Consider the following 10166-nt stretch of genomic DNA (forward strand, 5'->3'; position numbering starts at 1 on the left):
CCGGGGCCAGTGATGGATCCTCCATCCTCCTCTCGCTCAGCTCCTCGGGAGGATCTGACACACCCACTGCTCCCGCGTGGCTTCAGGAGCTGCTGGGTTCCCACCTGCCTCACTGCCTGCTCTTCCTCCATCTCTTCGGCCGGATTCGCCTCCTCCTTTTACCTTAAACACTGGCCTGTCCCAGGGCTCAGCCCTCGGACCTCTGTCTACACTTGTTCCTAGCTGAGCTCAAGCACTTCCACGGCTTTGAGTGCCAAGTGTCCTCAATAATTCCCAAACGTATCTCCCTGGTTCTGATTCTCTCCCGAATTCTGGATTGAAATAGCTAACTGCTTCCTCAACCCTTCACTGGTTAGGTGTCCAGAGGCACCTCGGACTCAACGCGTCTGAAACAAGTCTTGACTCACTTTCCTTCCACTCTTCCCTGGCACTACCACCGACTCAAAAGTTCAAGCCGGCAACTTGGAATTCATTCTAGAAAGCTGGCACCTTACCCCACCTCCTCTCCTCCAAGAAATCCCACGAGGCTCGAGCCTCCGAGTGCATCGAGAAACCCAGTGCTGCAACCACCTTGCATGAATCACTGCAATAGCTGCCCTACCGACTCTCTATTTCTTTTTAATTTTTAATTTTTGGTTGTTAATCCTCACCTGAGGATATTTTTCCATTGATTTTTAGAGAGGGTGGAAGAGAGAGGGAAAGACAGAGAGAAGCATTGATGTGAGAGAAACACATCAATTGGTTGCCTCCTGCAGGCGACCTGACCATGGGCCGGGCCCGGGAGGAGCCCGCAACCAAGGTACATGCCCTTGACCGGAATCGAACCCGGGGCCCTTCGGTCTGCCGGCCGACGCTCTATCCACTGAGCCAAACCAGCTAGGGCTGATTCTCTATTTCTATCTTTACCCAGTACAACCTCCCACCAAAAGCCAGAGTGACTCTTTAAAAATGTAAATCAGATCATGTGACTTTGTTGCTCAAAACTCCAGTGACTTCCCATCACTTGGAGGATCAAAATCCAAAGTCTTCACGCTGGTTTATGAGATTCCCCCGACCCGGCTTCTGCCTCCCTGCCCACCCGTTTCCATGCTCTCCTCTCACCACACGCCAGCCTCTCTGGCTTGCTGGCTGTTCCTCAGACACACAGCGTGTCCTCTGGCCTCCTGCCCCTCGCACGTCCTCTGCCTGGAATGCTCTTCTGCAGAGCTGCCTTCCGCTAACCTCTCAGGGGTCTCTGCTCACATGTGCCCTCTCAGGGCTCTTCTGATTCCTGGTGTCCCTTGTCCTGGTTTGTCTGGGACTTCCAGGTTTCCCAGGATGTGGGATTTCAGTGCTAAACCCAGTACGGTCCTGGGCAAACCAGGATGGTTGGTCGCTCTACAAAGCCAGTCCCACCACTTCCTCTCCACTTTCCTGCGCTGTATTTTACTTCGGAACACTTATCACTCTGACACCTTCACACGCAGCGCTGTGTTTGTTTTCTGCCCCGAATGAGAACATTGGCTCCAGGAGGGCAAAGACTCTCTTGTTCACTGTGCACTGCAGCACCGAGAACGGGGCCTGGAAGGCAGTCGGTGCTCCCTACGTATTTGACTAATGAATCAAGGACTGAATCGATAAGATAAATCACAGGACACACATATAAAATGGAATATTACCCAACAGCAAACAAAACCGACATACAAGCCTATGTAAATGGAAGCAGAAACATATATGTGCTACAGTGTCAAGCGAAACAAACAAGCCAGATTTCAAAATGGTAGGTGTAACAGGGGTACTGTCTTTGTATAGAACAAAAAGACAGGTGGGCACATGGACATCTGTGTACAGCCACAGAAAAAAGTCTGAGGGCCATGACCCAAGGTGACAGTGGGTTAGCTTATTTTTTATCCTTGTACCACTGTGTAAAATCTCTAAGTCCTGGTGGGAAATTCGACATGCCCATTGCACACCCTCTCCCTCCCCCATCACCTTGACTGTGAACCTCACATCTGAGCAGCTCTCTGCTCCTAAGGCTTCGTGCTCCCTTCTCTGCAGCTTGATTTGACTTTGTTCCCACAACACCATGGGTTAGGAACTATCATTGTCCCTGTTTGAAGGAGGAGGACACTGAGGATCGGGGAGGTGAAGTGACTTGATCAGGCCACATAGCTAGTAAGTGATGTCACTGAACCCAGGCCTGATTCCAGGGCCTGGAATTTTAGGAAGAAGTTAGGAATTTAGAAAGGGAAGGCATGAAGTTAGTGGGAAGGAAGTGAGAATGTGAATTGGTTAGTTAGGAAGAAAGACAATTAGGTAGCTGAGAGGTAGAGAGTTAGTGGAGAGGAAAGGAGGCAAAGGAGGGAGGGATAGGGGGAAAGAAGTTAAAAAAATTAGGAAAGAAGGAAGCAAGGGAGGGAGAGAGAGGAGAGTTAGGAAGAAAAAAGGGAATTAGGAAGAAGGGTGTTAGGAGGGAAAGGAAGTAAGTAGGTAGTTAGGAAGGAAGTTGGCTAGGTAACTAGTTAGTCAGTTTGGCAGACCAGCAGGCTGGCAGGCAGGTGTCCTGCCCACAGCTGAGCCTCTCACCTGAAAACTCTGGGTCCCAGCTCAGGTCCGGGGGAGCAGCCCCAAGCACAGCTCTGCCCTCCCGTCTCTCTGCATGGTCCCCCAATCCTGAATCGCCAGAACAACCTTCCCAGTCAGGAGTGACCTGTCATCCACTCACTCAAACTGCGAACCAGCTCAAGTTCAACCTCCCAGCCAGGCCAGCTGAGAGCGGGCCACAGGGCCTCAGTTACTAATTAACCACTGGACCTGAATCACCATGCTGGCTGCACCCACTGGCTCCTCGAAGGCCCTGCCCTGGGGACCCTCTGAACTTTTAAAAGCTACTGCACAACTTATGTGACCTTGGGCAAGCGACTTCAGCTCCCTGAGCCTCACGCGAATCGGTGATGATGGTGTGTATCCTGCCTCACGGAGGGTCTCTGAAGTCCCTTTCAACACTGTCCCATTTCTGGTGTCTGAAATCTCCCCTCCCCTCCCCTCCCGAGTTCAGCGCATATGCTGACTCTCCCACACAGCCGTCCCTGACTCCACCAGCTGAATCACTTTCCCTTTTAGAGCCTGGGGAACTGACCACCAAAAGGCTTGTTGCACACAACTCTCCCCTCCACCAGTCCCTGATAGGACCACCAGCCTGTGTGATCAGCCCTGTCGTGGACACCTCCGTGGGTGTGTGTGTGTGGGGGTTAGCTCATGCCCACCTGAGCCAGCCTCATGCCTGACACCTCTGGCACTCTCTTGTGTTGAGCCAAAGCCTGCTGTCCAGAGCTCTCCTGTGCTGGCGCTGTCCAGGCATCAACGTGGGAGAACTACAGCTGGCTGAGACCCAGGCCCCGCTCTGCCCTTCGGAGACCTAAGTCCCAGGAACCAGGGCTCAGCTCTCCCCAGCTCCCAGGGAGGGAAGGCTTTCCCTGCTTGATCGGATGGTGCCCAGACTGAGGGTTCTAACCCAGGGCAAGGACAGGGCCTGGCCTGCTGGACAGGTAAGAAAAGCTCCACCCAGTGACCCCCTCCTCAGCAGGCAACTCAGTCTGACTGCCACTCTGCTTTCTCCAATTGCGTGTCATTAACATGTCAACAACTTCCCAGTCCTGGTAGCGCTTTAAAAGCTGGCAGCTCTAACAGCGCCCCAGCGGAGCCCTGGGTGCCCCAGCCCCGCCTCCACCAACACACCCATCAGCATGTGACTGGCCTCCGCCCAAAGGGGCGGTGGCTGGCCCAAGTGCACCAAGCAAATCAGGGCAGAGCCCCAGTCCTGCCCCTTTCTGGAGCGGTCCTGTTCCTGCTCCACCAAGCCACTCCTCCCTGCACTTCCAAAGCCAGTTTTTAAAACCCCACGGAATAGTATTGGGTACAAATGTTATCTCCGATAAGGTCTAATATCCAAAATTTATAGGGAACTCATACATCTCAACAAAAGGAAGATAAACAATCCAATCAAAAAATGGGCAAAGGACCTAAATAGACACTTTTCGAAAATGGACATACAGAAGGCCAAGAGACATATGAAAATATGCTCAAAGTCACTAATTATGTGAGAGATGCAAATCAAAACGACAATGAGGTACCATCTCACACCTGTCAGAATGGCTATCATCAACAAATCAACAAACGCCAAATGCCGGCGAGGATGTGGAGAAAAAGGAACCCTGGTGCACTCTTGGTGGGCATGCAGACTGGTGCAGTCTCTGTGGAAAACAGTATGGAGTTTCCTCAAAAAATTAAAAATGGAACTCCCATTTGACCCAGTAATCCCACTTCCAGGAATACACTAGTATATTTCAAGAACTCAGAAACACCAATCAGAAAGGTAATATACACCCTTTTGTTCATAGCGGCACAATTCACCATAGCTAAGATTCGGAAACAGCCTAAGTGCCCATCAGCAGGTGAGTGGATTTAAAAAACTGTGGTACATCTACACAATGGAATACTATACTGCTGTAAAAAAGAAAGAATTCTTGCTCTAGCTGGTTTGGCTCAGTGGGTAGAGTGTTGGCCTGTGGACTAAAGGCTCCCAGGTTCGATTATGGCCAAGGGCACATGCCCGGGTTGGGGGCTTGATCCCCCCAGTAGGGGGCATGAAGGAGGCAGCTAATCAATGATTCTCTATCATCATTGATGTTTCTATCTCTCTATCTTTCTCCCTTCATCTCTGAAATCAATTAAAAATATATTTTTAAAATTATTTAAAAAAAAAGAGAACTCTTCCCATTCACAATAGCATGGATGGACACGGAGAGCATTATGCTAAGCGAAATAACCCAGTCAGAGTAACATAAATATCACATGATCTCACTCATTTGTGGAATATAATGAATAACATAAACTGATGAACAAAAATAGATCCAGAGACAGAGAAGCATCGAACAGACTGTCAAACTTCAGAGGGAAGGCAAGGGAGGGGAGTTGGGGGTAAGAGATCAATCAAAGGACTTGTATGCATGCATATAAGCATAACCAGTGGACACAGACACCAGGGGGGTGAGGGCATGTGCTGGGGGGTGGGGGTGGGCAGGGAGAGGTCAATGGGGGAAAAAGGAGACATATGTAATACTATGCATAGTACTTTAAACAAGAAAGAATTTAATAAAGAAAAAAACAGTATTGGGTACACTGTATCGAAGAATTCCAACACACAGCAGAATGTGAAATACAAGTGGAAGCTTCTCCTCCAAACCATCTTCAATCTCATTCCCAGAGGGAACTGCTGTTACTCAATGGTGACTACCCAGACTTTTGCTATGCCCTAATCTAGTTATCTCATACACTTTTCCCCCAGAAAAATGGGCCATACTATGCATATTGTTCAGCCACTCACTCTTTGTTTCTCACACATCGTCCCATGTCAACACATAGAGAATCAACTCTTTAAAAAACCTGCATCACATTGTATAATGTGGGATTAATTTCCCTATCCCCGTTCCCTTTAGGCTGGTGGGCATTTAGGCTGCTATCAATTTCACAATAACGCCAACCAGACTGAGGAGGACATCTTTGTGTTAATGTTCTGTGGGCCTGCCCTGGCCGGGTAGCTCATTTGGTTAGAGCATCATCTTGATGCGCTAAGGTTGTGGGTTTGATCCCCAGTCGGGGCACATGCAAAAGTAAATGTATGGATGAGTGGAACAACAAATTGATGTTTCTTTCTCTCTCTTTCTCTCTCTCTAATATATATCTCCATCCTGGTGCTCATGTTTGTCTGCTAAACTGCAAATAAAGGTACTGGGTTAATGCTGGCCTCTCTACCAAATTACTGTGTACCAACTAGTGGTGTGGCCACCAGCAATGCTTACATTTGCCTTTTCCTCTCAATGATGCTGTAGAAAGTCAACAAGGCCATTCCTACTGTGAGGCCACTGGGGATACCCACCACCTCCCCATCTTGTTTCTTCTCTCCCATTCTATCCTCCCTGTCTCTTTCTCTCTCAAATGGCCAATTCTGTTGTTTGGCTATGAAGGTCAAAGATATGTATGTCCTCAGGGGTGAGAAGGGAAACAAGAGACTGAACCAATGAGAACCCAAGTCCATGCATATTCCCTCCACCTTGAGATTCCTCAGCTCACTTTTCTGTGCTTTATCTGCCCCTGGCCCCCTCCTCCCATTACTACCCCTACCTGCACACACATGCTCCACACCTGCAGATTCATCCACAGGCAGAGGGAATAACAGGCTTAATGTAGGCTGGGTGCAGAACCCTGGGGCCAACAGAGTTCACACATAGGCCAGAGATGGGACCCCCAGTTTTTTTTAAAGATTTTTTTGAAAGTGATGTGTACAAAAATTTAAACATCAAATAAAACAATGAGGTGGATGATGAAAAAGATCAGTGCCTTGTCCCATTCCTCACTTTTTTTAGCTGCTTGTTTTGGCATTTACCTCCATGTATCTAAATAACATGATTATACTGCTATTTCTCCACCTTTCAGTTTTAAAAATTATCGAGTGGCTTCTTCTTTCCTACTATGGAACAAATATTGAGATCTCTCCCATCCAAACACAACTTCTGCCTTTCCTAAAGTTAACAACTGCGTCATTGGATGGCTTGAAATATTGACTACATATACATATATACATATACATCTGTATCTCTCTATATAAAACCCTAATATGCAAATAGACCGAACAACCGAACAACCAGTCGCTATGATGTGTGATCACCAGGGGGTGGACGCAGAACATGGCGGGCATCGGCCATGGCGGAATGGTGGAGCAGGTGAGTGGGGGCGCCAGACCAAGGCAGGGTGTCAGTCGCTGTCATCAGGGCAAGCCTCTAGTGGTTACTGAAAATTCTTTGTTCCCACACGCTGCGGTCCCGCCCAGTTCTTGCACCTGCTGCCGGCGCCAGCCCCACTCACACCTGCTGCTGGCACTGAAGCCACCGCTCGCACCTGCTGCCGGAGCCTGGCGCCGGCCCCAAGCATTCACCGCCATCAGTGGGTGCGAGCAGTGGCTGTTGGCCCCGATCGCCCCTCAGGGCCTTCTCCACCTCCCTCTGCTCCTGAGGGGCGATCGGGGCCAGTAGCCGCCTCTTGCACCCATTGTTGGTGATGGCCCTGCTTGCACCCACTGCTGGCATCGAAGCCGCTGCTCACACCCGCTGCCGGCGTCGGCCCCAATTGCTCCACGCCATCAGCAGGTGCGAGTGGGGCTGGTGCCATCAGCACGTGGGTGCAGTGGCGGTTGGAGCGGGGCTGCCAGCAGACAGGGGACTGGGGCCATGGTGGGAGGGGCAGGACAGGGGCGCAAAGGATGGGCCGAGACCCACCCCTGTGCCACCGCAGCCTCATAGCCCACAGTCCCTTTCAAGGTGCATGAATTTGTGCACTGGGCCCCTAGTCCTACCTAATAATAGACAAATATGCAAATTGACCGTACCTTCGCTATGCCCACGATTGGCCAGGAGGCGCGGGGGGCGGGACTCGGGGTGGCTGGGGTGGCCGATTGGGCCGGCGGGATGCTGAGCTCGCGTCGCGCGCGGCGGCACGAGCTCAGCGTCTGTGCCATGGCTGTGCTGCGGCACAGAAGGGGCCTCTGGGGCAGCGAGCTCACGTCCCGCCACGGACCATCAAAAGCGGGGGAGCTGGGTGCCTGTCCGCTCCAGCACCAAGCCTTTCAGAAGCCTCCGCGGCGCCAGAGGCTTCTGAAAGGCCTGGTGCACCAGCGGACAGGCACCCAGCTCCCCCGCGATCGAAAGTGAAAGCGTGTAGGGGACCCTACACATGCATGATTTAATCATGCACTGGGCCTCTAGTAAATATATAAAAGCCTAAGCGACTGAATGACCAAATGACTGATCACTATAATGTGCACTGACCACCAGGGGGCAGATGGTCAACTCAGGAGTTGCCCCCTGGTGGTTAGTGTGCTCCCACAGCGGGAGCGCCGCTCAGCTAATTGACAGGCACCAGACGCAGGGCTCACGGCTGGCCACCGCAGCCTGGAGACCACAGCAGAGCAGCAGCGAGCCTACCGGGAGGCGATGGCAGGTGCAGCAGGGCCAGGATGAGCAGGAGCAGCAGGCAGCATTGGACTGCCGGTTTTGGCCCAATCTCCGCAGGCTACACCGAGGAACCCCACCGGTGCACAAATCCGTGCACGGGGCCTCTAGTATACATATAATTCTCGTAAGCTCTCTGGTACAGCTGAAAATATCCTCTTAATACAATAATATATAGGTTTCAGTTTGTTTGAGTTTTCCATCCTTCGGTTCTCACCTGGAGAGTTGCTCAGTTGTCAACTTAGCCCTTCCTTCCCATCACTCTGGAAATTCCCTTTGTCTTTGTCCTTGATGCATGTTCTGTTTCTTGGATCCTATTTCCCTCTTTATTATTATTATTAATTTTATTTATTTATATTTAAAAATATGTTTTTATTAATTTTAGAGAGAGAAAGGGAGAGGGAGAAACTTCAATTGGCTGCCTCCTGCACACCCCCTATTGGGAATCAAGCCCAAAACCTCGGACATATGCTCTGACTGGGAATTGAATTCATGACCTTTCGGTGTAAGAGACAACACTCCAACCACCTGAACCACACTGGTCAGGGTTAGGAGTTCTTTATATATTCTGGATATTAAACCCTTGTCAGATATACAATTTGCAACTATTTCCTCTCATTCTGTAGGTTGTCTTTTGACCTTCTTGATAATGTCCATGATGCACAAAATTTTGATGAAGTTCAACTAATCTATTTTTTCTTTTGTTGCTTGTGTTTTTGGTGTCACATCAAGAATGCATTGTCAATTTCAAGGTCATAAAGACTTACCTTTGTGTTTTCTTCTAAGTGTTTTACGGTTTTAGCTTTTATATTTAGGTAGTCAATCCATTTTGAGTTCATTTTATATATGGTATAAGGAAGGCATTGGACTTCATTTTTTTCAACTTTGTTTTCTTTTTGTTTTTTCCCCTGTGGAGATCCAGTTGTCACAGCATCATTTCTTGAAGAAACTGTCTTTCCCCACTGAATAGACTACACTCTTATCTAAAATCAATTAATCAATTGTCCATAGATATATAGGTTTATTTCTAGACTCTCAATTCTATTCAATTTGTCTTTATGTCTGTCCATATGCCAGTATCAAACTACTTTGATTACTTTATCTTTGTAATAAGTTTTGAAATCTGGAAGATTGAATCCTCTAATTTTGTTCTTTTTCAAGGTTGTTTTGGTTTTGGGGAGTCCCTTGCAATTCCACATGAATTTGAGGATAAGCTTTTCTATTCCTGCAAAAAAAGCCATTGGTATTTTGCTAAGGTTTGCATTGAATCTGTAGATCATTTTGGGTAGTATTGACATCTTAACAATATTAAGTCTTCCTACCCATAAACATGGGTGTCTCTCCATTTATTTAGGTCTACTTTCATTTCTTTCAGCAATGTTTTATAGGTTCCAGTATATGTCTTTCATCACCTTGTTTAAATTTATTCCAGTGTATTTTATTTTTATAGATGCTATTATAAGTGGAATTGCTTTCTTAATTTCTTTTTTGGATTGTTTGTTGCAGGTATATAGAAATATAAGTGATTTTTTGTGTTGATCTTATACCCTGCAACTGTACTTAATTTATTTACTAGTTCTAGCAGCTTTCTTTTGGATTCTTTACTTATAAAATCATGTCATCTATGAATAGAGATAGTTGTTACTTCTTCCTTTCAAATGTGGGCACCTTTTATTTATTTTTCTTATCTAGTTGCTCTGGCTAGAACTTCCAGTCCAATACTAAATAGCAGAGATGAAGGTGAGGATTTCATTTTTGACAAGTGGAAAAATAAACTCTTCTACTGTGATAGTTAAGAAAGGAAGAACGGATGTAGGTGGAAGGAGACTGGCACATGAGGTGGCAGAAAGGTGGGGTATTCCTTCTGATGACTTCTATTTTCTCTGTGACACAGATGGGGGAGACATCTCTTGAGATAACAGGGAAGGTAGCGGGGTAAGAGGTAAAAGAGAAGTCAAAGCTAACGACCTCAGAAACCCAGCTGCTTCCTGGGCAGCCCTGAGGGTTCACACCAGAGCCAGAGATTATCAGTCAAGCATGGCAACAAATCTGCTCAGTCAGATAAGTTCCTGGTCAAGGTGTGGAGAAGTCAGGCTCTTGGACAGCTCCATGGTTGATATT

The sequence above is a fragment of the Cnephaeus nilssonii genome, assembly GCF_951640355.1.
Source record: "Cnephaeus nilssonii genome assembly, chromosome: 11".
Classification (NCBI taxonomy): Eukaryota; Metazoa; Chordata; class Mammalia; order Chiroptera; family Vespertilionidae; genus Cnephaeus; species Cnephaeus nilssonii.